Consider the following 26,206-nt stretch of genomic DNA (forward strand, 5'->3'; position numbering starts at 1 on the left):
GTTTACCTTGCCGCGGAAGTTGTCCTGTGCGCCGCCGACACGTGTGGCTTATTGCGATAGAAGGGAACCTTGCACTGTTCAAGGAGACCGGAGGAGGCAAAGAACGTTTGGGAGAACGAGACAAAGAGAGAGGACGATCTCCTCCCACACATCCCGTCTCCCGAGGCGCCAGCAGCAGGAAGCTTCCCCACTTCCCCGGGAGCCGCCCTGTCTCGAGCGCCGTAGTGGGAGCAGAGGCGCGGGAGAGAGGCAGAGAAACGACGGGAGAGGGGCAGCAGCAGCGCGCAACACCCTCTCCACCGACGCGCGCGCGCGCGTTTCAGTCAGCGCGCTCTCCCCGGTGCGGCTCCAACTGGCCGCGCACTCGTCGCTCGCAAGCCGAACAGGCCGGTCGCTCGCTTCGGCTCAGCCAGATCTCGGACCCGGACCCTGCGGCGCCCGTGCTTCCATAGGTGCCCCAGAACTCCAACCGCCCGCTTGTCCCTCGCTGCCTCGTTATCTTATCTCCTCGTTGTATGTGCGTGCGTTTACTCGACACTACCGTGTTGGCTCCGTAGCGTGTGCGCGCACACTGTCCGTTAGTGCAGCTACTCCTGTCCCAAACTTTGCCGCGCGTCGTTGAAGCGTGTTGCGGATGTGCGGATTGCCCGTCACGTCTCCGGGATAAGAGCCTCGGGCCCGCACCGATGATCCCGTTCCGCTGCATTGGTCGACGTCGTGGTTGTTTGGAGAGTCGTCGCGCCTCTGCCATCGTGTGCGCCACATAGCCGGCACCGAACAGAGCGTGACAACTTCGCTTAGTGCTTATTGGAGGCAAGAAGAAAAGGAAGAAAAAAAGCTTGCGAGAGTCGCTGAGTTTTACAGAGTGCAGCGATCCGGAACACTGTGCGGGGATCTTCTGACGGCACTCTTCGCCCTTCGGATCCGTTCGACGAGACCAGCATCCTTCCGGAACTGTTCGTAGCTCTTCGTCGCTGCTTCGCTTGGCACGTCTATAAGGTAAGATATATAACGAGTGGCTGTCTTCGTTTCTAGGGGTTCAGTTGCTGTTTTTGTGGCCTGCAGTTTGTTGTAACACTTAAGAACTTACCAGTAACTGAAGCAAAAATTATAAAGATCGATGTATTCCAATTTTCTTATTTTTGTTTTAATCGCAAAAAACAGGATAGTTTGAGAATTGAAAACTAGATGGCAAGAAAACTACCGCACAAACTTCTACGCCGAACCAAGAATTAATTTTTGGAACCTGTCTGTGCAGGTTGTGTCTACAATTTTCCACTTTTTGGTGGCTTAAACTTTGAATAGAAATAGAGGGCATATATGTCTGGCTGTTTAGATGAGCATAAGGCGCTGTGAGCTGTTTGCCAACTAGAGCAATTAGTTCAACGAGTGCTGCGCGGACAGAGGATGACGCTGGCCTCGCATTCCTGTCAGCCTTCTGTAGGGTGTCCTTGTTCCTGGTTTGCCGTACTTTGTTCGAATATAATCAAACTAGCAAAAAACCTAATATTTCGAATGAAAATAGACATCTCGGTGCTCACATATATTGAGGGAAAACAAATGAAACTAGGCAGCACCCGCTTAAGAGAGGACACGCGTACACATCTCCAAAGAGGCAAACTTGCGAATAACACTACGAGATGTAAGACGTGAATGCATCTGTGCATTTTCACTGCCTGCTGTGTTTTGAAACAGCGGCATTGCTCTCCACGGCAGCCCTGGATACAGCGTGGGCTTAAAAGGCAGTCGTTCTTTATTATTTTCACTTATTTGCCGCTACTTGTCTAAAGGGCCCCTTTCCCAGCACGCACAGGTATACAGTTCACTCCTGGCCTACATAGCGATCGCTCGGAACTCACGTTCGTCGGCAGATAACATCGACGCAGATTCACTTTCACTCTCCGCGGATTTATCTTTGTTTTTCGTTTAGTTCGTTTCTTATTTATTCCGCACTTTAAGACATGTTAGCTTTTTTTTTTTTTTGTCTGGCGCTCGCAGCCTCATGATGTTTGCGTGCGGTCGGCGGACTCCCCACTTTCGAGAGACGTTTGCGAGGCCTTCGCCGGTCGCGTACGCGTTACCTGAGCGTTGCAAGGCCGGAACAAAGTGTCGAGGCGCTTTGAAATATGAGTCGCTCGAAACTGTGCCGGCATCTTTTTGATACGGCCGAGATGCCGGATTATGTGTGCTCACAACAAGCCCCGCTCTCCGTTAAGTCGCGCTTGTTGAGACGCCGTGCACAATCAGCACTATGGGGTCGCTGAATGAACCTTATTTATGAGCGAAAATTTTTAGGAATTAGCGCGACGTCACCTACTTCCTGCATTTTTATATAAATATTTATTTACAATGTTTAATTGCTTTAGTTATTTTGGGCCTGGGTGAAGGAAGGAGGCCACGCTGTGTCATTCAGACAGATAATGAAGCGCGCAACAGTAAACATAGAGAAAGGAACGCTCTTGCCCAAGGAATGTATTCTCACTGGATGATGTCTTGTTTGGAGCTACGAAAACGGTAGTTCACACCAGGTGATTTTTTTTTTATTTGGCAGCGCTTGAATGGAAATTGTCGATTGACAATCGGCCCTCAGTGCGTTGTGATTGGGAAGCAAACGACCTTAAATACATCGAACTACATGCTAAAGGTCTGAGGACACGGGCTGGCCACGGATAAGAAAGGAACCTCTCACAATTTAACTGAGTACATTTATCTACCGAAGTGAGCTTTCTCGGGCTCTTTTGAAGCTCAGTGGAGTGTCATATGGCTTAACGATGGCAGTATGCCTAATAAGGCGTATAAATTTAAAAAAAAAGTGTAAAATCAACGATGAATCCAAGAAAAAAAAAGGCCTTAAATTATTCTCGTTTGCGTATTCTGTGGCAGTGCAGGGAAAAAGAAGGCAGCCCTTCTCCTGTCGCTTAAAGAGGCTTTGAGTGCTGTACAGACATCATGCTCATATAAAAAATTGCGGGGTCAATATACAAGATTATTTTCAAAGTATTGTAAAAAGTGTGATAACTCTTTCAAATATTCGACAGTTCAGTGCAATCTCGACACCCCTCGCAACAAGCCGCAGAGCGTATTTGGAAGAGCGCAGTGTCATAAAAAAGTAAGAAGAAAAACACGAAGGCTTTTGTGCAACAGAAAACGAAAATATACCAGTGTTGTTTACGATTAGTATTGTTTGATTTCGCCAAGTACACTTCAATTCGTGTAAATTATTCAGCGTAACGGATTACCTGTTATTCCAAGGAATAGATTACCATGCCCAAAGAATGTTATTCTTTTCCTAAAAAAATGTTTCTAAACGTATTTTTAATAATGTGCTCTGTAAAAGCTCAGTTTAGGGCAGTTTGATTGAAACTATGTTGTGCAACGTTAAAAGTTGTTGTCCTGGGAAAATATGTCTCAAGTGAAAATCTCTTTTTTCCTCAGACGAGCGCACTCATTTTAGACAAGTTTTTGCACTCGTAGAAGGTTGAACAGAGCGATAAAAAGAGATAATGCGATTTTGGGTAGCCTTTACACAACTTTTGAGTAGTCCAAAAACGCGGTTGAAATTTCAGACTCAAATATGCTGACGACCCTAAGAGCAAGGAAACAAGTCTCCACTGTGAGTAACGTGCCTTTAGTTTTGGCGCCAGGAGCACGAAATTCTATCCTTCAGCGTAGTGTCGTTTCAGAAAAACAAGTCTTGTTGAGCGCTGAATGAGAACTGCCGAATAAACTCATTTAAAGACCGCACTTTTTTTTAAATTTTGGGTGCGAGTTCTGTAGGTGCTGCGATTCCTAAGGATTATAGGGTAGGTCTACATCACATCGGGCTTCGCTTTTGTCGACAAGAGACACCCTTCATATCTATTGAAATTAGACATTTGCGGCTGGCGCATCTGCACACGCCGCATTTATTACATTAATGAATTTTTTTACGAACTCACTTCCCCCTCCCTTGAGCAAGACCGCCGAAAAAATCATGCTAACATGAAACACAGGTCCTTCTCTGAATGACAGTTAGAGCGACACCGTCTGAGTTATTTGCCGAAAAAGGGGAAAAGAAGACAATTTTTTCTCTTTGTTAGATTAGATTATGACGACGCAAGACTGTTTGTAGACATTTCACGCTTTCTTCTCTAAAGACACATCAAGCAAGACTGTTACTTTTGTGAGTTTAATATTTCATACCCAAAGTACCGTCAGATGCCTTTTAGAGGCCTTTAACGCAGTTTATCGCGTGTTTACCGTAGAGGACGCTAGCCCTTTTTGAAAACTTAACGCGACACCGATGCTAAAGCAATCGAAAAAGAACGGCGCTGGTTACGTACGTGAAAAAAGCCCAATCGAACGCTTTAAACATTTTATTCAAGAGTTCTTAGTTAAGCACTTTGAATATCTAGACCTCGCAATTGAGCATTATTTAGAAATCTGGGTATTCACCTGCAACCATTCGGAATCGGTAAAACAGATTTAAGGAGGCTGTACTGCACCTAAACATGCGAAAGAGCTGCGAGCACTACTAACTTCTCGCGGTGTTTTCGAGGTCGCGTTTCCCTCCCTTTTGTCTCGGCGAACACTCATTGTCGTCGTTCAACAAAGAACATCCGCAAAGAAAAAAAAAAGGGGGGGGGGGGGGCTAGCACGCTGGTACGCGTCGGGTGTTAATTTCCTCCTTTGTCAAGCGTGCAATGGATTCACACGCGGATCATTTCGGGGCTCAGCGAGAAATTGCGCGTTTAAAGGCCCTGTTACAGATGGGTTCCGACGGCATAGGACGGACCATAGGATGCTGGACAAAAAAGAAAGAAGAACGGGATGAATAGCGATTTTTATGATTAATGGGCGTTGCAAATATGGGAATCGCTTGGCGTCATGGTGGCTCGGCTGTGTTTGGTTCACGGCGCTTTTTATTTACGTAAATTTTCTTGTGCACCGACGGGGCTGTACTTTGTACCGTTGCTGAAGTGCGTTGCCACGCTTACCAGCTGGAACAAACGTTGACGGTTTTGCACGATTCTTTTTCTTTAATTTTTGTCACGCTGCGGAATGATCCGTCCGACACTGCACTATAGTTACCTTTAATAAATTAAGCAGTGACATCACTGCTCAGTTTATTTAAGGTTAATAAATAAAGATGCAGAACGAACATTTCGAAAATGTTTTTTTTCGAAAAATATTTCTGAATGAAACAAGTTTCGTGACGTACATAGTACACAACTTTATTTCTTTTGTAGTCACCACCTGCGTTTGTATTATGCATGTAATTTCTTTCTCTACATATCCCCCCCCCCCCCGGCGACTTTTGATGCCAGATAATAGCGCAGTGGATATGAAATAAATAAGAAAAGAAAGAAACTACCGAGATTTCTTGCAGCTACTTAAGACTAATGAAATATCAGCTATTAGTTTTATAAAGAGGACTGAATGCGAGGTGAGCATATCTTTGGCGAAAGCATTTTCGAGCTAACAAACTCCTCTCAGTAAATAGATTGTTATCTACGGGTATGTAAAGCTCGTCGGGTTTTTCCTTGACGTCTGACTGGGTTTTCACGACGTTTTGTGGCGCAGTGTTGGGCTGTACAAGCGATTACGCGCTGAAGACCCCGTGGCAAGGGTTCGTAGCAAAAAGCAAAAGGACCACAGAAAAATGCAGGAATAAATAAATGTTATGAAAGAAAATAAAATCCACCCAGACCGCTTTTTGAGTTCTGTCGTTGTGAGGCACAAGGAGAACAAGGAAGTGATACTTTTTGTGCAATTGCGGCAGCGGAAATATTGCTCTAACCCGCAGTACTAACAAGACGTAATTGCTAAATATATAGAACGCGAGGATACATTTATCTCGCGCTAGAATAGATGCTACGAGTGCGGAGCGTCTGCTCTTACAAACACGCTCTTCGGTCGCGCTGAGCAGGCAGCAAGACGAGTCTTGACGATGGCGACTAGTGGTGGTGGTGGAAACATTTGTTGCCAAATACGGAGGGGGGGGGGGGGGGAGGGGGGGGCAAACCCCCTAAAGCGACTAGTGTTCGCAGCTTCTGCGGCGATGTCTCACAAGGTTGCCCCTGAGTAGATAGTTGGGTGGCTGGTTAAGCGCTATCCCATTCAGGCATGGTATGCACACTTACGGACGCCGCTTGCAATTGCCGCAAGCGTAATGTCGAAAACACAAAGGCCTTTGTGTTTGAAAACTGTTAAATTCCCTCTAGAACCAATAGATGTTACTTCGTATAACTGTGGCGAAATATTTTTCTGGTATGAGTAACGTCGACAAAAATTAACTTGGACAGCACTCACGTGCTTCACAAAAAAGCGTATTGAAGCGTATAGAAGGGATGTCTTAGCATTTTCGTATAGAACCGGTTTTTAGGAAACATCATCTCCTAACTATTCGGAGCATCTTCCATGAAAAACTAGCTTTCATAATCCCTATACAAATGACGCTCAACCCTGCAGCCTTACTGAAGAAATACCTAACGAAAAGCCACCCTCACAACTAGCGAAATAATGCATGTAGGAAAGAAAAAACCGCTAAAAAATTACGGCACCCAAATCCAAGCGTTTAATCAAATCCAAGCATTTAAAAAACAAAACATACATTCGTTTTTCACAGAAATACCGGAAGAAAATACATCCAGCACAGGGTTTAAGAGTGAAGTTTGTTATCATTTACGGCCGCTGCAAATGTAAAGGTCGCCATTCTGTCATAATAATGAAGCGTATTCTATCGTGAATGATTCTCTTTTATTTTGTGTACATCATTTTTGTTCTGTGTTCTGTTCGAAGATACACGCTAAAATAGCTTGGACTGGACTTCGTTTTCTGCACTGCTGTAATGGTGCGCTTTGTACAATTTCGGTAGTTCTAAGTTAGTGTCTACTTTCGCGGGCGGGCAAGAGGGATGGTACTTAGGCATTTCAGTGCCTTTTCGCCAAACCCATAGACAGTTGTACATGTCTAATTAAACTTATCTTGAATATTTCAGAAAGGAGTGCGTAAAGGTGCACATCCTCGTCACTTACGACGCGAAATAAACGGGTATGTAGCGTATTGAGCCGCAGCGGTGCCTTATTCAAGGCATTTTTTAGGCGTTCAGGCGCCGAGTACAAGGTCTCAGATATGAATCCTGGTAGCGGTGCGGCCGCATTTTGACGGAGGTGTAATTGAAACAAGCCCGTGCGTTCCGCGACGCGAGGACAAGTGAAAGAAAGACAAGCGGTTAAAGTCATTCCTAGGCCCTTCACGGTGACGTCGCGTCCGTCGAGGCCCATGTCCAGCTGCAGAACATTAAACACCACGTACCGTACCATAGCATATCATTACATTGAGATTTTAACTTTTTCGCAATTTGAAGGCTTCGGTTCGAAGATTTTACAATCGGCTAGTGCATTTCAAGCTGCAAACATTGAAAAAAATTGCTCGTTCTGTCGTATCGCAACAAGAGCAGACAATAGAGTAGTTCGCTATTGGTGCCGTATGCTTACGGACATAACGCCTATTGTTGCGGATGTCTGCGTGTCTTTGTTAGTCTATGTTATTTCCTTCATCATTACATTGTTGATATAGGTCTGCATCAAGTGTGACAAAGTGCGCGAGGCGCCTGCTGAGCACTCGATAATGTCTTGAGAAGGAAACCTTGCCGGCATGACAGTAGCATTGCAAATCATACATCAGCACACACGTTTATCGGAAAATTAGGCAATGCAAGCTGATGAAAGACTGAGAAAGATACTAACACAGCCATTCACATGGCACCAAGATCTTCTGCAATGCCTGCAAGGAATGAGCAGATAAGCGTTGTTTAGCCATTTCTTTTGTGTTGCGCGGTACGACGGACAAAGGTGTCCAGTGTAACGCCGTGCTTTGCATGATTTCTGCTCTCAAACTGTTGAGCAGTGTGTCTGCGGGATGCAGTCATGAATAGGGCGGACTATTCGCCCAGCGTTAATAGATGCAACACAATGGCGGAAAGGAAGTATGGAATGTTTAGCATATAAAACTGTCCGAAATCACGAAAGGGCGCTCACTGCGCAGAGTCACTGCTTCGAAATAACTATGCATTATCTCCAGCAGCGATCGCAGAAACATATCTCCACAGGAATTATGGCATTGCGCAAAAACTGGGGCTATTCTTTTTTATGTGCAAAGGAGTAGCCGGCGCCAAAATCAGGCACCAACATCTCCTTTTATGTCCATACCAATAAAAACAAGCAAACAAATGGGCCTGCATTTTTCAATGACGTGTCGGGTGTTCAAATGAATATTTGCTCTAATGATCCTATTTTCCCAGAAGTATAGCTCGTTTCTTTTATGATATAAGTGACCAGGAATCCCCAGTGTTTTAAATTATCATATAGAGAAGCTCTTGCAAGAGCCATATAAAACATTAATTATTATAATCTCTTCAAGTGGTAAATTGTCCCTACAGTTGGCGTTACCAGTCTGGTGTACAGTCAAAGACGAAACTCTTCGCAAATAATGCTACATTTTTTTTAGTATCGCCCCGACATACGACCGTTGTGTTAGAGTCGTGGCTGCGTTACATTCGGACAACTACAGAAAGCTGGATAAGCAGGGGTATGTTTGCGATCAAAAGTAGCGCAAGAGAAAGAGGGGCGGGGGGGGATTAACAGAAACGTGAAAACTGATCTCCGCTCAGGTGTGCAGAAGAGCTTCTGGCCGGCGCCATTCAAGTTCAAGCAAGAATGCTCGTTCCTCAATGCACCCAACGAGAAGAGAATGGCTATCGGCGGTGGCTGCGGGGGGAGCTGAATAAGCAAAACCTTTTTAGAGCGCACAAATGCGCAGAATTCCCAGCAGGCCAGCTGGGCTTGTACAAACCTTTACAATAAATTTATTTGTTTATTTATTTACAACGCAAACTAAATATAAGCGTCTTGGTATTGTGCGGAACTTAAACAGTAATACCGCTTCCGAGCGCGTAAAAATTAAATCTGTCTGAGCGAAATGCGCAGCGTGCGATTTTTTATTCTTGCCTCTTGTTATTTCTTTCTGGGGCTCAGTCCAGAAATTTTGACGGAAGCAGAAAATTTCCTCTTCACGGGCACGTGTCTTTAAAGCCGTTCCCGATATCAAAGCACTGATTCAGGGCCAAAAATTTTAATTTGGTTCCGATGGGGTTATTTAATTTAGCTCGCAAACATGAACGTCTTAGAGATGGTCAAATAAAAGTGAGATTGTGTGGCCGGTGCAAGGCCTTGGCGGTGCAAGCGTACGTTTTTTTTTTTCAGCAGTTTTCCATGCCCTAAAAGCTTTTTCTCGGTTTACTTACAGCGTCAGTTGTAAGCGGAACGCAGAAGATTGTCGAGGGTCGTGAATTACAGATTTAGAATCAGTGCACGTGCCTGCAACAAAGGGTCGACAGATTTGGTGAACATGCTTCAATCTCGACACCCTTGCTTGCTCTCCCTTGGTGCGATGTCAACGAATTATATTCGTATTAAGCTCTTCGCACAGGTTATGCAGCGTTAACTCCTCCACGTGCAAGATACATGATTTAGCCCGAGTATTTTTGTGCCCGTTTCATGATATACGATGCAGTATATAGGTTTCTTAATAGTTGCACAAATAGCCTTCTTGATGAAATGAACGGCATTCTTTTAGACATCTTATAAGGAACAGTGTAGATAACCTTGATTTTAAGTTCTATCAGACTGCTACATCTCACGCTAACTCATCCTAAATTTGGTGCCTGTTTACGCTTTTCTAATCACTTAACTGACACATCTTCGATCATAGTGCTGAAGCAATCGTGTTCCCTGAATAAAATTTTGATACGAGGCTACGTCAGCAGACGGTAGCCTACTACAAAAACAACCTTTTGCAATTTTGGTTCTTCTTGATAATGACGTGTCTACTGTTGTCTACGTTCAAGTGGTCAAGTAGTGCAAATCCCGCAAATGTGTTTTCTGGGCCTCAGGGTAACCAGGTATAGCGTGTCACTTATCTACACAGCATGGAATTGTGGTATGGACACGTCGGCCACTAGCACATCTTCCCACATCAAGATGAAAGATTTTACAGGATTTAGTTTTTTTTTGCAATAAACTTCATGACAGAAAAAAAAAAACTGCATGCGTGGCTGAGACATCATGGCATATCACTCACCACGCAGAGGTAAGCGTACACTTAGCGATCAGCGGAAAAAGAACATTTTTTTTTTGCTTATGATTCACGAGAAAACCGCGGCTTTGCGAGACAAGGGAAATCTTCAAGGCTGTACGTTCTTATGTGTGCCACGACATAAAAGAAATAACGGAATGAAATCAAAAATAAAACAAAGAAGAGAACGGAGAGTGACAGAAGACCAGGAAAGCAGAACATGAAGAATATCAGTGAGAAGATGACCAATGACAAAGATGACAATAAAAGGGAATTCGCTGGCTTAGACTACGGGAAGATGGAGTGTGCAGCCATGGGAGGAAGGAGAAGACGCTCCCCATGTTGCATTGGTAGGTGTTAAAGCCCGGCATGGAGGCAGCTTATCGAGGTGGATCTTGCTTGCAACCTGTCATGCTCCTATGACTATTTCGCACAACAAAATTAAGTTACTTCAGTAGCAGACTTTGAGATTCTGATAAGCCTTGTTTAGTTGAGAAGTGCTGGAATTTAAGGATAGGGGCAATAACTAGGAAAAATTACGGATGGCACTTAAGACTTGTTACGTGCTTTGAATGCAAAAGTTTATATATTTTTTTTCCTTTTCATTTTATTTTTGTTTATTTTTAATGTTTTTTCTTCCTTTCTAATGACACACATTAAGTCGCGAGTAAAATAACAATGACGTCACCGGAGCGGCGAAAATCGCAACGTGCGGCTGGCCGGGCGCGGTGCTTTGCGAACACACCAGGCACTTTTGTTACCGGCGTGTTCGTAACCGCGGCGCCCAGCGTGGCTGTCTGCCGCTCCTATTGCACGTCACTAGTGCTAATATTTTCTACTCGCGACTGTGAATTTTAGCATACAGTCGTAAGGCAACGCACATACTATATTAACCTTTGTTTTCCAACAAGCAGAGCACTCTTGTAGCCCATGGTTCGCGCGCTCGCCTCGCAATCTGAAAGTCCTGGGTTCAATTCCCCGCCGCTTTGGAAAAACTTTCATTATGACGATTTCATATGACGATGACATCTAACGTCAACGCCGACGTCGAGTTCCTTTGCCGATAAACCATATAATGCTTTAACATTCATAGCCGGATTTGTTTTGTTCTCACGTATAGAGAGGGACATAGCAGATGGTTTGCTTTCTGTGAAAGCACCGTCTGCATCGAAATATTATTGGTAACTGCATAAATTATTACAGCGCTTCTTAGGCTCCTTTTGCCCTCCTAGAAACACCTGAGGCTTTGAAGGCACAAGTTAGTAGAGACAGACGTCCTAATTTCTTGAAGCGCGAGCAGCTTTAAAAGAAGTAAAGCCATTGTTCATTACCATAGCGTAGATAGTTCAACCATTGTTAATCATAGAATAAATAGTTCATAACCTCTTATGTATGCGGTATTTGGGGCACTTTGTACGTTTCGTATGCAGCTGGTGAAACTAAAAGAGCGGTAGTTTTGCTGAAAAAAATGCAGCGCCCAGACAGGCGGCTCTGGCGCGCTCTCCGGCGGCGCGCGCTCAGCGCAGACGAAAAGCAGACAAAACGGGTGTTTGCTTCAGCGGGCACGCCGTGACGTTGTATTTCAGTAGTTTCTTTCCAGGCCGCCAGGCGCCGCCAGCAGGATACTGGCGCCGCGGGATGTGACCTTTTCTGGTCGCCGCAGACGGCGGAGTTTCCACTCCTTATAGTCTTCCTACGTGTGCAGGGTACACTTAATTCACCCTTGCAAAACTCCATGAAAAGTCGTGAAATCGTCGCGAGTGCCGTCTTCCATCCACCTCACTTACGGGTCTTACGCCTACTGTAGAGGGGGAATAATTTAATTCATTGATTGCACAAGTAACTAAGCTTTATCGGTCTGCCGCCGCTTTTTTTTTCTTCGCAGTCATATATAAACAATTTCTTGCGAATTCACGACCTCTATCGAGCCGCACGCATAGGTATGGGCGGGCACGTTTTTGAAGATTTAAACTTCATGGCTCATTCCGGCGGCCAGCCTTAGGAACGCTTCAGAAACAGAGCACGACAACGTACTCTCTTTTTTTTTTTGTAAAGCAGTGTGGTTTGAAACCTTTTAGGCACTTAGTGGGCGTCGTTAGATCATTTAGGTACCGATACACTATTCATGACCCTCCATCTTGTCACCGGCTTCCGTGAGGGGACATACTTGTCTCTTCACATACGAGAGTAGCCAGCGGCACTAGTTTAAATTGCATGCAGGATATTAAGCAACCGTACATCCGTATTGAGTAGCGAATGCGGAGGCCGTGCTTAACTTGGAGATTTTTAAGTTATTTTTATATTACTTGTGCTTCGGAGGATTTTCTTCAAGTTGACCGCGGATAAAACAGGATCACTTCCGGCTTTTTGTGGCCATTTGTGGTGGTAACCCCCGCCGAGGGTAATATAATAAAATGTTCGCAGGACACCGAGCTCACTCACAAGTCTCAATTTTCTGGCATATTCATTCATGACTCCATTCGCTGATTTTTAAAAGTGCACCGTTTTCTCCTCATCGTTTCTGAGAAACTTTCTCGGAGCGCCTGTTTTCGAGGTTTCGGAAATGTGTAGCCCCGAGCGTTGAACGTTATTACTTGTCTTCAGTGTTCTTTTAGCTTTTTTCTTTCTTTTCAAATGACTCTAACGTTGAGCGGCATTCTTCAAACGTAAACGAATTAAGCCATTAGCGCTTCCCTTTTTCGTATGTTTGTTGCTAACTTTTTTTTTTGTTCCTAACTTCAAGCGCCCCTGAGCGAGCCGTACGCTCTTAACAACATGAAAGGAAATTAATAAATCAATATAATTACATTCAGCCTAATGCTTTTGTAGTCCTTGTTTGAGTGGCAGGAAGTACATCGCTGAAAGCCGGCACATGCCACGATAGAAGCAAGGGAATATACGAATCAGATTAGAGAGAGAGAGAGAGACTCTTTAATGAAGAAACAGAGAATTTAGCCGGCGTTTCAATATCGCTGGCATGCTACTCTGCGTAGGGAGGGGAATTTGGGAGATAAAGACTGAAGGAGAGCAGCGTGGAAGAGGTGGGGAAAAAAACGAAGATAAAATGCCGCCATGAAATGGGTACTAAGGATGCAGTGGCGAGTATTGATGTAACCTATGCAATGATGGAGTGCATAGTCCGACGAATGGGCTGACGAAGTTCACTGCAAGAAGAATGCATGAAGGTAACCTGCAAGTGAATTTAGAGCTTATCGAGATGTCCAATGTCTTTTAAATATGTAAAAAGAAAGTTCATTGCAAGTCTCTGTTCACTCAATCGACCTACATCTTAGATCAAGTCTCTCACCCAGAATTCCTCGACAACTCGAAACACTTTATCACCGACTTCGTCTGAATGCTGCATATACAAATGGCCTGCGATACCGTTTTGGACAAATGAACAGCCCGCATTGTGACAACTGTGCTTCGATAGAAACTGTGGAACATATCCTGCTTGAGTGCCCTGCGTATGCTAACGAGCGTGCGTACTATGAACATTGCATGCAGAAGCTCTGCCCAGTGCCCCTAACAATGGACAAAGTTTTAGGCCCCTTAGCCTGCTTCAGGCAACAGAGACTTACGAATCAGATTACTAGTGCACTTTCCTAGACTAATTTCACAGCCTCTGAAATAGCGATGAGCTAACTACAAGTTAGTGTATTCAACAAACATAGCTTGCGTGAGGAAAACGACGAAAAAGAACCCGATATTAAAGGTAAGTCTTTTGCAACTCAGGGGCAGGCTAGGTTTTACTTCATATAGGCAAAGTAAACAAAAGCATATAAAAGAGAGAATATGGACACCACAAACGCTAACTTGTGTAAGCAGGTAAAAATTCGATCAAAGGTGATAAAAAACAAAATAACATTCGGCCTTTGCCCTTTAAAGAAATTGGAATTTTGTTGGCTGTTCATCACTATTTTGATCTTTACTGTATAACTGATGTCAAACTGGAGGGCACAAATGATATAGCTAATATGAGCGCCCATGTGAAAATTCGAACAAGTGGGATGAAAAAAAAAGGAAACGTTTTGCCTCTTGTTTAAAAATAGCAATATTGTTGGATCTTCGTCACTATTTTGATCATTATTTTATTACTGGTGTTGACGTAGTAATGAACTACGTCTGTCTATGCTGTCTGGTTGCAGCAAATGTTCATCATGCCAAACCTTGATCACGGGCCACAATGTGCTAAAAAAATGAGTTGGTTGGAGTGTACCTGGCATGCACTGGAATGCTCCGAACAGCCTCTTGCGGTTAACGAAAAAGTTTGGAAGATAAAAATGAATAAAGCAGAATACGCTATATCCTGCCAGATAACACCTGCTTTTCTGCTCGTATTCGGTGCTTATATTTGTTAGCTAGCAAAACAGATTATTGCAGGATGAAGTGTCAGACATAGCATGTACGATGGGTAAAAACCAGAAGTTGCAGAAGGTGACGAGCCTGGATTTTGAAATCAACGTCGCTTAAAAGTCTAGGTGCGATTCAGAGGCACCAGTGTACATTAATGGTACGTGCAGTGCCCAAGAAAGGTGACTGATGGAAGGGAAAAAAAAATGGATGGCGGTTTAGCATTGCTAAGCACGAAATATTGTGTGTAAGCACAGTTTTTTGCACATGGACACTACGGCCACGTATCTGAAAGCGCGAGTGAGGCGTCCACTCACCCGGAGTGTCAGTTATGCGCTTCTGCTAATTTAACCAACCTATGCCGGCGGCCTGTGCTCCAGTGCCGCGTTTCTGCCACAACGTTGTGTACGCCAACGTACGCAGCGCACATCTGTCTGTCACTACCGCAACGTAGCTCAAAGGGTGAATATTCGTTTGATAGCAGTATTACTTGATGAAGAAGATGGTACGCAATTGACAGCGCGAGAATATAATGCAGTTTGACACGGGCGTGTTCGGCAGCGGCGATAGCCTACTCATGTCCAACATTCTCGGACAAAAATTTTGAAATTTGAAAAATGTATGATATTGTTAAGAAAAATATTGAAGGTAATGGTCCATTTTTCTGACATGTAGCAAAATATTCCTTTTAAAGCGTTCCTACCGATTGCATAGGGCCGTTAAGACTGCCATAGATAAGCAAAGGGGAACGTTTTTGACGATAGGAAAAACGTGAATAGAAAGAAAAAATACAAGACTGCTGCCGGGGGATCTGGCGATATATTGATTGTTATAGAGAAATCCTACATTATACGAAAAAGTTTCGTTCATAAACAGTTTCTCGCTGAAAAGTGCTTTTGTCCAGAAGTGTTGGGATGCGCTCCCGCGCAGTGGTCAGCGAAGCTGATCTGTTCTCGCTGCCACGGGTCCGCATCCCTGTCGCGGTTATTAATTAGTTTATTTTTATTTCTAACTTTCACTTGACACGAACCCACAAACATCGCAACATCTTGCTCGTGGTTTAACCTTCAGAATAGTGTTTTCGCACTTAAGTACTCTTAAAAAATGCTACCAGTTTTTCAGTCCAACCATCCAGTCATACCATGCCAGCTGTCGCAGCTGTACGCACAGCCTTTCAAACCTACGTTCGCTATCTCTTCACGGTCCACACCCCTCCCCAATTCCTTTCTGCTGTGCTGGGCTATTTCTTTCCCACAGTTTTCAGGCCAACCAGTCAATGCTCTTTAGCAGCGATCCCGCCTAGACAAGATCGTGAGGTTCACTTTCCCCACTCTAGCGCTCTTCCCACACCTGGCCCTCCTCCTCGGAATGAAGGCCCTCTGCAAACACCGCCAATGATGAACGCTTTGCCCAGACGAACAGGAGTTCTCTTGTCGAAACGTTGGCAAGCACCGGTAGGCTTTCCACTCCATTATTCGCTTTGTGTGTGTCTTTAAAATTCAGGTCATTTGTGGTTGGAATCGGAGTACTTGCGAACAAGGCCTGGGATATCTTTGCGCGGTAAGTTATCGACTTAGGACGGCTCTGTTCAAGTAACTTTTTCTTCCATTAGGGGCCGTTAGTCCTAATCAGGCGTGAGGTGCCACTGAAAGTCATGTGGCTCTCTACAAGTAAGAAAGTGCGGCCTCAAGTCAAAAGCCGAAGTTATTGAGGGTATTGCTGGAAGTTATTGATTTATAACGAGCGCCCTTTCCGCCGGTCGACCATGACTGTTGCATATATGGCTGTAGCATGAGGCAATAACAAGCCGTCAACTTAGTCGAGGAGATCCTTGTGATTCCTGTCGTTTTAATGCGAAAGCTAGCTTCCTGGTTACACAAAGCTGCCTAGGTTACGCGACAGGCCCCACACTAAAAGCAGGCAGAACTGGTTTGCGTACAATACTGACTAACATAAAGAGAGCCGAGCAGACGGATAACGAAATGAGCTCAGAGACTGACCACAAATCACGTGTATCTAGGCGCAGACGTTTGCTGCAAAAGCAAGATGCTGTGCTCTCTGGAATATACGTGTTGCAAGAAGGGGATCCGTCTTGCTTATGCCTCTTTTTTGCGTTAAGTCACTAAGAGCCGAGCGCAGAACTATTGCAATAGCGCTCTTCATGACAACACAATGCATTTTTTTGCGGGAAAAAACATAACTACCACAAATATAAGCTTTGGATTTTCAACTTTGCGCAATATTCCGTCTGGGCTCCGTACTTTCAGCGAGTGTTCTAAGAAACGCGCAAGCAGACGATGCTCAGGAAATACACTGTGAGATGCCGTTTATAGCAGAGCTAAAATATTAGCATGCAGATCTTCCTGACAGCCCTACATTGATGCGGTGACTGCTCGGTACAAGGAAAAATAATTTTCACGAAGTACAAAGTACCTCTTAGAAGCTACGAAGCATCTTCTATTGCGTACTTTGTAGAGCGTTGGCTTGGATGATATTTCAACCGCTCTGACAGCAAGCTCCTCTTCTCCATGCCTCGAGCCGAATATATACTACGTAATTGATTTTACTACAGAGCAGCCTAACTGGCTGCTAAGGTAAACCAAAGATTCGCTCAGTCACAATAATGTTCAGAGCAGAGCCATTAGCAAACGACGCGTCATCGTCAACGGAGGCTTTCGTTGCCACTTTAGAATAAATATGCATTGGGAAAAGATATGCTCAACAGCTCTGTTACCTTAGGAATGCTCCGTGCTCTTAGGATACGAACCACTGTGTATGCTCGAACCAGCCTCCTCCGTCCCAGTTGTGAAATGTAAAACTACGGCCGTAGTGCAAGCACCGGTGCTTATAGTAAAGCTAACTTTTGCAAGGGTAAAAAAGGAACACGGATGAGGAACTAACTCTCAAATATTAACGTTATTAGTTTTCTTTCTTTCCCAATTATGATCTTTGTTGCTTTTCCTCCAGTGCAGAGTGGCCATTTTCAACCCTATATTAGGTTTAACGATCCCGCCATTCCACTTACTGTCTCTGCAGAATTTGAGGAGAGCAGGGTAACCTTTTTTTTTTTTTTTGAGCCACAATGTAAAAAAGGGTCGCAGAAAAATTTCGAGCGCCTTCAGTTCCTTGGTGCGCACGAAAATACCAGCACAAAGGCTTTTCGCACCGGAATACTGCTACCTGAATTGAATGGCCACAGTCAAGTTCATTACCACAATTTGGCGCTTATTACTGAACATGATAATACTTTAACCTTAAAATAATGGAAAGTTGGGCCAGTGCGTTATGCATATACATAGTACCGCAAGACAACAAATACGGCTGGCTAGAAGCCGGGACGAGCGCTAACTTTTTTCCCAGAGAATGGAAATGTACCCCCCCCCCTTTTTTTTTTCCTGCGGGAGAAATTATGTCGGACGAACAGGGCGTTGCGTAATTGAGCGGATCATAGAGCACAAACGTTATTTGAAGTACATAGGGCCATCTGCTAACTTGAGCTTACACTGCAAGGAACACAATTGTAGAGCAATGTTAGAAGAGAGTGAAGCAATCTTCCTACACAAGAATGAAACGGTCAGGGAGATAGTATAAGCATTTTTCATTCGCAAGACTTCAGCGACGTGCGTGACCACACCTTCTATCGCACTAAGCACTAGATTCCGACCATCTTGTAAGCATGGCCGTATTCTTCATAATATTAACGTGCGGTATATTTTCCCGTCTTATAGCCTGTTTGCTGTGTTGTTTTGCGCTACTATGTATTATCACTGAACCATCGTGTCCGTCGTTTGATGTGATGTAACCTTCGCGCACACCAATGGGTGTTGAGCGAGCTTCATTCATCACGCCTTTAATATTCGTGATAGCGTGTAATAAACTGGAAAAGGGCTGCCACTTTGCAGTTTCCAAAAGTCACTTGACAACGCGCGCTAACAGAAAAGTGCTGTTATTTTTTGTACCTGTGCGCACCAGAAGTCCCAGGCTACGTTTTGCGAGTGCAACATCTGATGCGACACGCTAACACGCTTTGGTGAAGGCATCGACCGGTCTCTGCCGCCTGAAACGGGTGTCGCTATTGCTATTCGTCCGCATGGACGCGGTCGCGCTGTAGGTGTTGCGTCCGCTCGCTGATACAGCTCGCTCCGGTTTTGCTACCAACCACTAACAGCTGCCTACGCATTTGGAATTTATGTCAAACACTAAACAGCTGCCTTGCTGTGTAACTTAGTATGCCGCTTATGGTCTCTTAGCCTTCAAGACCTGCCACTACTGCCCTTCAAAGGTTCCAGCTCTGCCAACTCGAGCAGATGGTATTCCTCCTTTTTTTGACGCTGGTTTGCATAGCGTTGATATTTGGAAGTGTTTTGTTTTGGTGAGAATGAAGAGTCAAGTCTGCGCGACTGGATAGCTCGAAGCATGATGCATGATAGCTGATTGTCAAGAACTAAATTTTTAATATTTGGTTGCTACGCAAGAAATTATTGAACAGCCGGTGAGACACGGAGGTCGAATTTGTGGGAATGATATTTCTGGAGTCGCGGTTGAAGACCGATATCTGCGTAGATAAAAGGTAAGAAGAAGCTTGCTCGGTTTTGAGCGCCTGAGACAAGCGCGACATTGTACGCGTACGTGCTAGTGGGTGCGCTGCAAAAGAAGTCCAGGCCAAACCTGCTTCTTCTTTAGCCCACCTGATTTGGGTGCTTCATGCTGTTTGTTTAGTTTTTTGCTCCAGAAGGCCGTAGCTAGAGCTTGGGTATGATTACTAAGGTACGATATTTTGGATGCACACATTGTGAATGCCAAGGAAAGAAAAGCAACACAAAATGAACAGGGTGGAGGGAAGACTAGGACGGTTTGCTAACGTTTCGACAAGAGGACTTATCTTGTCTCAGTCGAAGACAAGACCTCTTGTCAAAACGTTGTGTTGTCAACAAAACCTATCAATCTGCCCTCTTTCTGCCACAAGTAAAGAAAAACGTCCATATAAAAAGCCAAAATGAAAAGACAACGTTATGTGCCGTTTCATTGGTAGGTTGTTCATTTAGGTAAGCCGCAGCTTTTTTTTTAATAGATTATACTTTTCTTTGGTACCGATGCACATTATGGCGTCGTATACTTGGCTTCAGCAAATAATTTAACTAACGCTTCGAAATTGTTTTTTTTAATGTACAATGGTGTGTTCCTTATAGTAATGCGGATGATGGGAGATGACATAAAACCACAATCGTGTTCATGTAAGCTCATCAACAAAATTTTTACAGCAACTTTTACCTCTCAGAATTAGGCGCTTGGTTTTAATAAAATACCTGTAGCCAGCCGTCCATAAGTGCTTTGTAAATGTTTAGAATTTTAAGGAAACTTCCGCACGACATTGCGACCCACTTAATTCGTAGCTGCCATGGTGCTTCCAGCCTGTACTATGCGGCGGTGTAAAGTGGGCCAACTAACTGTGAAAGACGTGTTGCGATGGCCAAATCCGGAAAGGCACGTGTCAGTGCGGTAGCTGTAGGAGCGACGATCGTTTGACTTCTATTCTGGTATCTCTTAAATATCAATGCCGAGTCAGAAAAAGGTCCAGCCACAATGAAATGCGCTAAATCATTTAGTGACCGCAAGTAGAGCCGAGCATTGATCACAATGACGACAGCCCCCGTTTCAACCCATTGTGGAGCTTCTGTGGGCGGCACAAATTGTAGTAGGCCAGGCGGCCGATAATCACCAGCCATGAGTCATAGTGACTGCTTTCGCAACCCTAGCAATTGTGCGCAAATTCTGCTTCGCCACCATATGTGATCGCGTCGAGTTGGGCGAGTCGCTTGACGGCGTTGTGAAAGCATTTGAAAGGGCCTCATCGATTGCCAATGCTGCCGCCCGCCCGCAGACAGGCTTTATACGCGGTGGTTTCCATATTTCGTACAAGGTTCGTTTTTCGGCGGGCAAGAAAGCGCTTGGTCAGTGCTGCCGTAGGAGTCAGGACAAGTAAAATATAGCATGGCCTTTGATTGGTTGAAAGGTTTTTGATGCATACTAGTGGCATTTTCATGCCCGTGCTTTAAGCGACTCTTCCGAATGTCTTGGAAAGTTCTTTGCCTCGCATAGCCCGTTGCGTCTACTGGTCATCGATTATCTTCCCTTTCGAACTCTTTTAAGCCCTGTATTATATGCGCATGTATTATGGCCTAGATTAGGTATTGATCCAAGCGCATGATTTGTGTCGCTTGAAAAACATTGATTATAATTCCCCTCTAGAAGCCCACATCGTGTTACAGAAAGATTGCTTGTCGCTTCATATATTAATCAGTAAGTAAAATTAAAGCTATTGATATGAGCACATAATTTAAATGTGACTCTTCTCGCAGAACATCCGTTTTCAGAGTCTCCGCTTTAGCTTTGCGTTTTTTTTGTTAATTTTCTCTGGCCGAGCTTAACATCAGCGAAGAGCGTATCGATTATAAATTAATCACAGAATGTAAGACAATGCACTGTTTGTCGCCTTTTGTTTTTGTTCAATGAAATCATGACGCTACAACGTCGCGACTTCGAACGTCCAGGGAGCAGAACGGATAACAAGGTTCAGAAAATTAGGTTACCAAAGGATGACCTTTATGTAGCTCGTTTTAACCAATATTCAAAAGGTGGCAGAAGTAGCGCTCACATATCGCAAATAACGATATAGGGTTGCTATCACAAGCATATCACTAGTCACAACCTATCTCATAACTTTTTCAAATGAGCCAGAATTGAGTGGCGTATAGTCGGGTACAACTTAAGCCTGCAGTGAAGCTCGGCGCGCGTACACAGTCAGGACCACCGCACAGAATTCCTCCACGACAAAAAAATAGTTCGCTGTTAAAACTTTTCTTTTTATCTAAACAAGATTCTAATCACACGAAAATAAATAATAAGTTCTTGATTCTTCGCTAGCTTAATTTGATTAAATTTTAAAAAAGCTGATCTGGTATGTCGTGGTTGGTTAGTACAGTACAACAGGAAGCCGCGCACCGTGGTCCCGCGTTACCAGCTGTTTGTTTTTAAAGTTGCATCCTTCTATAGTACACTTTTTATGAGGACATCCATAGACGGGCATTAAAGATGTGTCTAGGGAGGGAGTCAAGGATGGTGTCCACATTTCGGTTGCATACATTGCTCAATGGAGGGAAGGCTCAAGCAACAAGCCTTTAATCCCTTGAACGTACAAGGGACATGTATTCCCCGAGGGCGCGATTTTTTTTCTCTTAGGGCACTGAAGCTTCTTTTTTTTTTGCAGGAAAGCCTGGATTTCCCCTTTCGTTTAATTTCAGGTCTTATCTACATCGAACAAAGCAAGACATAAAAATAACGGACAGGACATATAGCACCGAATGCCCATGAGTACTCTCGCTTTAGTAGTTCACACGAATTTCAGTACCTACTGTTAAGCGAGCGCTTGATTACCTCATATTGAAACATATTGCCTGACTCCTCTAAGATTTCTAATGAACATCGTTGTAGTCCGTAATTAGGTCTTACAAAGCCACCACGTAACGCCCTGCAACTTCTCTCAGAGAGCATGAATAAAAAAATTAGAAAGATAGTTGAGCTCGAAATAAGCTCTCCATTTCCGTCAGCTTTGTAATGGCACTAATGCAGAGCACGTAATCCTCGTATGAGCAACAAAGTTACGGGAGGACGTAAGTAGTAAAGAGTGCGCGTTATTAAAAACCGCCGCGTTGCAGCGGTCACTGCTCTAGTCGCCGCACTCGGTATGACCGTATAAATAAGAGAGAAATCTCGCGCAAGAAAAAAAAAATGGTCACAAAAAAACTGCGTTCTAAAATTAAAATATTTCCGCACTCCGCGTATCTCGAACCATTCATCACTTTCCAATTATTATTTGCTCCTATCACCGAGGTTTCTGCAAGTATTTAAAAAAGTCTTCACAATCACTAAAGAAACAAAAGTGGTCTTGGACGCATGGGTTTAATTAAAGTTAAATTAAGTACATTTCTGCCACCATCATCCTATGGACTTTTATACCTCCGTTCCGGATGGATGCAGCAACCTGTACCGATCTCCTTGCAGTAGTTTTCTTTCCAGTTCCTGCCAAGGTCGCGCATTTGTGGTGGGTTCATTCGGAATCACAGTAATTAAAGCGCCGATATTTATACTTGCCGGTAAAATTAGAAAAATGTCGTTGAGCATTGTGCTTGTTTGCTATCGGCCCACGTAGCGTTGCGGTGGTTTTTATTTTATTGTTTGCTTCCGCGACGGTTCAGGTGACTAGAGAAGAATACAGTATAAACATATGTAAGCGGACCTGTGCACAAGGACGCCGCAATTCACTTTCGAGCAACTTGTCAAGGCGGACTTTTGCGAAGTGTCAATAAAAAGAAAAAAAAACAATTGGGGTGCTGCGCTACCAGCACCTAAATGAAATTTCTGGGTGACTGCCGTTTGCTCTAGATGTTTCCATATTTATTTATTTATTTCCTTGTTTATTTATTTATTCATTTATTTATTCAAAATACCCCCAGATGCCCTCAATTGAGGGTGTTAAATGAGGGGAGGGGGGAAGTGGGTACAAGGCATGGATTAAAGGTTTTAATAATGCACTGAAATAAAACAAAGAAATGACAAATTTTGATAAAAAAATAGGCATCCACAAAAAGAGTCGGAACAATGCACATAGCAGAAAAATTTTAGGAATAATTAACAGCACCACAAGAAAAAGACAGCGCCGGAAAAAGTGCGCTGCAGTACAAATGAAAAATTAAAAAGACGAAAAATAAAAAGAAGACAAGACGGAAGAAAGTGAGCTGTAAAATAAAACCTTTTTTTAGTTGTTGAAACATTAGTGAATAAGGTATTGGAACTTATTTAGTTGAGATTCTTTGGCAATGTGGGATGGTACAGCTTTCCATACGGTTATTCGTAAAATTGGTAAAATGTTCGTAAGGGCACGATGATTTATAATCCTACAACACTAGAAAATTTGATCTCATTCGAATCAATGGCATTTGCAACACCAGTTATATTTAATACACTTACATGAGAAGGCTCTACGTCATTACGTTTGGATGAAGTTCGCCATCGAAAGAGTGTGAGGAACTTATTAGATTTCTAAATAAATGCAACTCATACTTTACAATTCTGGACAAAAGCACGTTTGAACAGGAAAGAGGTTACGAGCGAATTTTTTTCATTTACTGAAAGAATTCACTATAGCAAACAATATATACGCAGATCACCCGTCGGCGGCTCGCATTGTTTTACTATTAACGTTTTTGCTTTCATCAAAAGCGTTCGCCATTGGTTTTGTATGGCGGTCTTAACTTTTCTATGCGACCGATGCAGACACTTTAGAAGAAATACTTTGCTATACATATCGGAAGAAAGTACCATTACCTTCAATATTTCTACACCACTATCTTGCAGGTGTCCAATACTCAAAAGTTTTGAAGAAGAAATTTGCTCAAACACCACATACGATGCAGAAACAAGCAACGCGAACAAATATAGTGCGCACCGCCAAAGTTAAATGTTTTATTTATTGGCTTCGGCGAAGAGGAAATGCTACATTTGGTGTGCAACTAGTCGCACTTGAGGTTGTCGGGGATAGCTAATACGATCGGTCTCAGGTTGTCAACAGTGGCCAAGGGCAGCAGCCCAGCGTGAAGCATAGACCTTCCCGCGACCGTGGATCATTTTAGGTCCTGCGTTTCTTGTTGGTTGACGTTCGACGTTCGTTGAACTCAGGACTACGTAGAGCTGTTTCCGAGCGCTTCACATTTTGGATGTCAATTTCAGGCTCCTTGCTTCGCCATTTAAGCCATATTGTTTGTTTGCATTTTTGGAAAGTGTGGTTGACTTTATACAATCGGCTTTGGTTTTAAGTGCTAAAGTGCTGCAGCGTGACCGAAAGAATATTCTAAGCCTGTAATATTGCACAGAAATGTTTGAATATTACACAAAAATTTAAAGAGGACTCACGCGTACTGAAGTCCCTAATATTTAGAGATTGATTTTTTTTTCGCTGATCGCCAGTGATATCATTCGCGAGTGACATTATTTTTTGCTGTGTAGTACTGAAGGAGACTAAATTACGTTCATTGCATCAATGCCATTCGATTCAAATGATTTCAAATCTTCCAGGGTGACAGGGGATTAGAGGTGTCCTCGCGCGCTAACAATTGCTACATGCAGGATATTATGCTCGTCTGTAGTGTATCCTCCTTAACACGCGGACTTCGTCGTATAATCTGGCGGGACAAATCCACTCAACATCAATATTGACTGTCCAAGTCTTAGCACAACGATTACGGCATGTAATTTTGCCCATCAGGAGTTTCCCTGCAACTGAATTTCGGCATATTGTTTTTGGCGCCAGCAATATTAGCTGCGTAACCAATAATAGTGCATCGCTTAACGGCTGCGCCACTGCACCAGGAATGGCATGAGTACTCTAGGCGCTCTATGAATGTAAAGTAGATAATGACCTGCTCGGCATATATGGTCGTCAACCCATTAACGCTGTCGCGTCATACCCTTAAGGCGGAGCTTGTCTCCTGAGTGTTTTCTTTATTGAATCGGGGTTTTATTTACCTTTGTTTGAGAAAATTTTAGAGAAACCGGGAGACGCATAATGTGTTAAAATTTCGTCCTTCCTGGCAAAGTCTGGTATGAATATTTTGTCACTTTCCAGCAAGAAAGAACAAATAAATATCCAGAAGGGACCAAGCGGGCGCTGAGAACTTTCATCAGATCTTTTTGATCTGCACATTAATAGTTGCGGGTGCAAGAAATTTTGGCTCCTATGCAGCTATTCCCCAACTAACGATAACAGTTGCTCAACGAAAGGGTTCGTTTCCTCTGAAAGAGACGCCCGCCTTATGCGTGAACTTTTTTCAAATTGTCAAGAATGAACCCCTGCGCTCCATCCTTTTATTCTGTTTATTTTACTCAAAAGGGCCGCGGCAGACGAAATAGCCAATCTGATGAGAATTTTGACTTCTCATTTTAGATTTATTTCTAATTCTCTTGATGTCTCATGACGAAAAATTATAGCTGAATATATAATATAAAATTAGAAAATGATTTTTTTTTCGTTTATGTCCTAGAAAATTGTGAGCGAATCAGGGCGCTAGTGATCGCCGCGTTTGACGGATTCCGTGGCTTTCCAAACACGAGTTACCGTCATCTTTGGCATCGCCATGAAGAAGAGACATCAGAGCTTCTCCTGTTTGCAAGGGTCATTTCTTTGACCAAAATCAAATCAAAATGAGGCAATAAACAGAGAAAACACTAAAAAAACTTTAGGCTTGACTTTCTCAGCTTTCACTTTTTCTGCGGTTGCTAACACTTATCCCGTCAACTTTTCGTGAGAGATCATAGAATGATTCTGTATTTTTGTTTGCGAATAAACCTTGAGACTTTAAGTAGTGCAATATAGCTGTATATTATGGTGCGTATGCGCACAATTGCTTTCGATAGTTTTCCTCTTATTAATACTCTTATGTAACCCAGTCGAAAAAAAGGACACAACTGTGACAAAATATGTTGCCGTAACGCCAGAGTTTTCTGTGGTTTTTTAGTACTTTTCTGTAGTACTTTTCTGCACTCTGTAGTATTGTAGCCGTTTCCTGAAGTAAATACGCAAAATTCTTTTGTCACTACAAGCATTTCTATTATATCTACAAGTTGGTCCACGACATTACAGAAATATATATTTTGACGAAAGATGTTTTTCGTTTTTTTTTCT

General features: G+C 43.5%; 1 protein-coding gene across 3 annotated transcripts in view; it reads left to right on the top strand.

Annotated features, from left to right (window-relative positions):
* The first annotated feature begins 360 nt into the window (after positions 1-360).
* CCHa1-R (CCHamide-1 receptor) overlaps positions 361-26,206 on the top strand; it is a 361,846-nt gene continuing 336,000 nt past the window's right edge. For all 3 annotated transcript variants that reach the window (XM_077632635.1, XM_077632636.1, XM_077632634.1), the window contains exon 1: positions 361-999. The gene's annotated coding sequence lies outside the window, so the exon portion shown is untranslated. The remainder of the gene's footprint in view (positions 1,000-26,206) is intronic.

This window comes from Amblyomma americanum, chromosome 7 (genome assembly GCF_052857255.1).
Source record: "Amblyomma americanum isolate KBUSLIRL-KWMA chromosome 7, ASM5285725v1, whole genome shotgun sequence".
Lineage (NCBI taxonomy): Eukaryota > Metazoa > Arthropoda > Arachnida > Ixodida > Ixodidae > Amblyomma > Amblyomma americanum.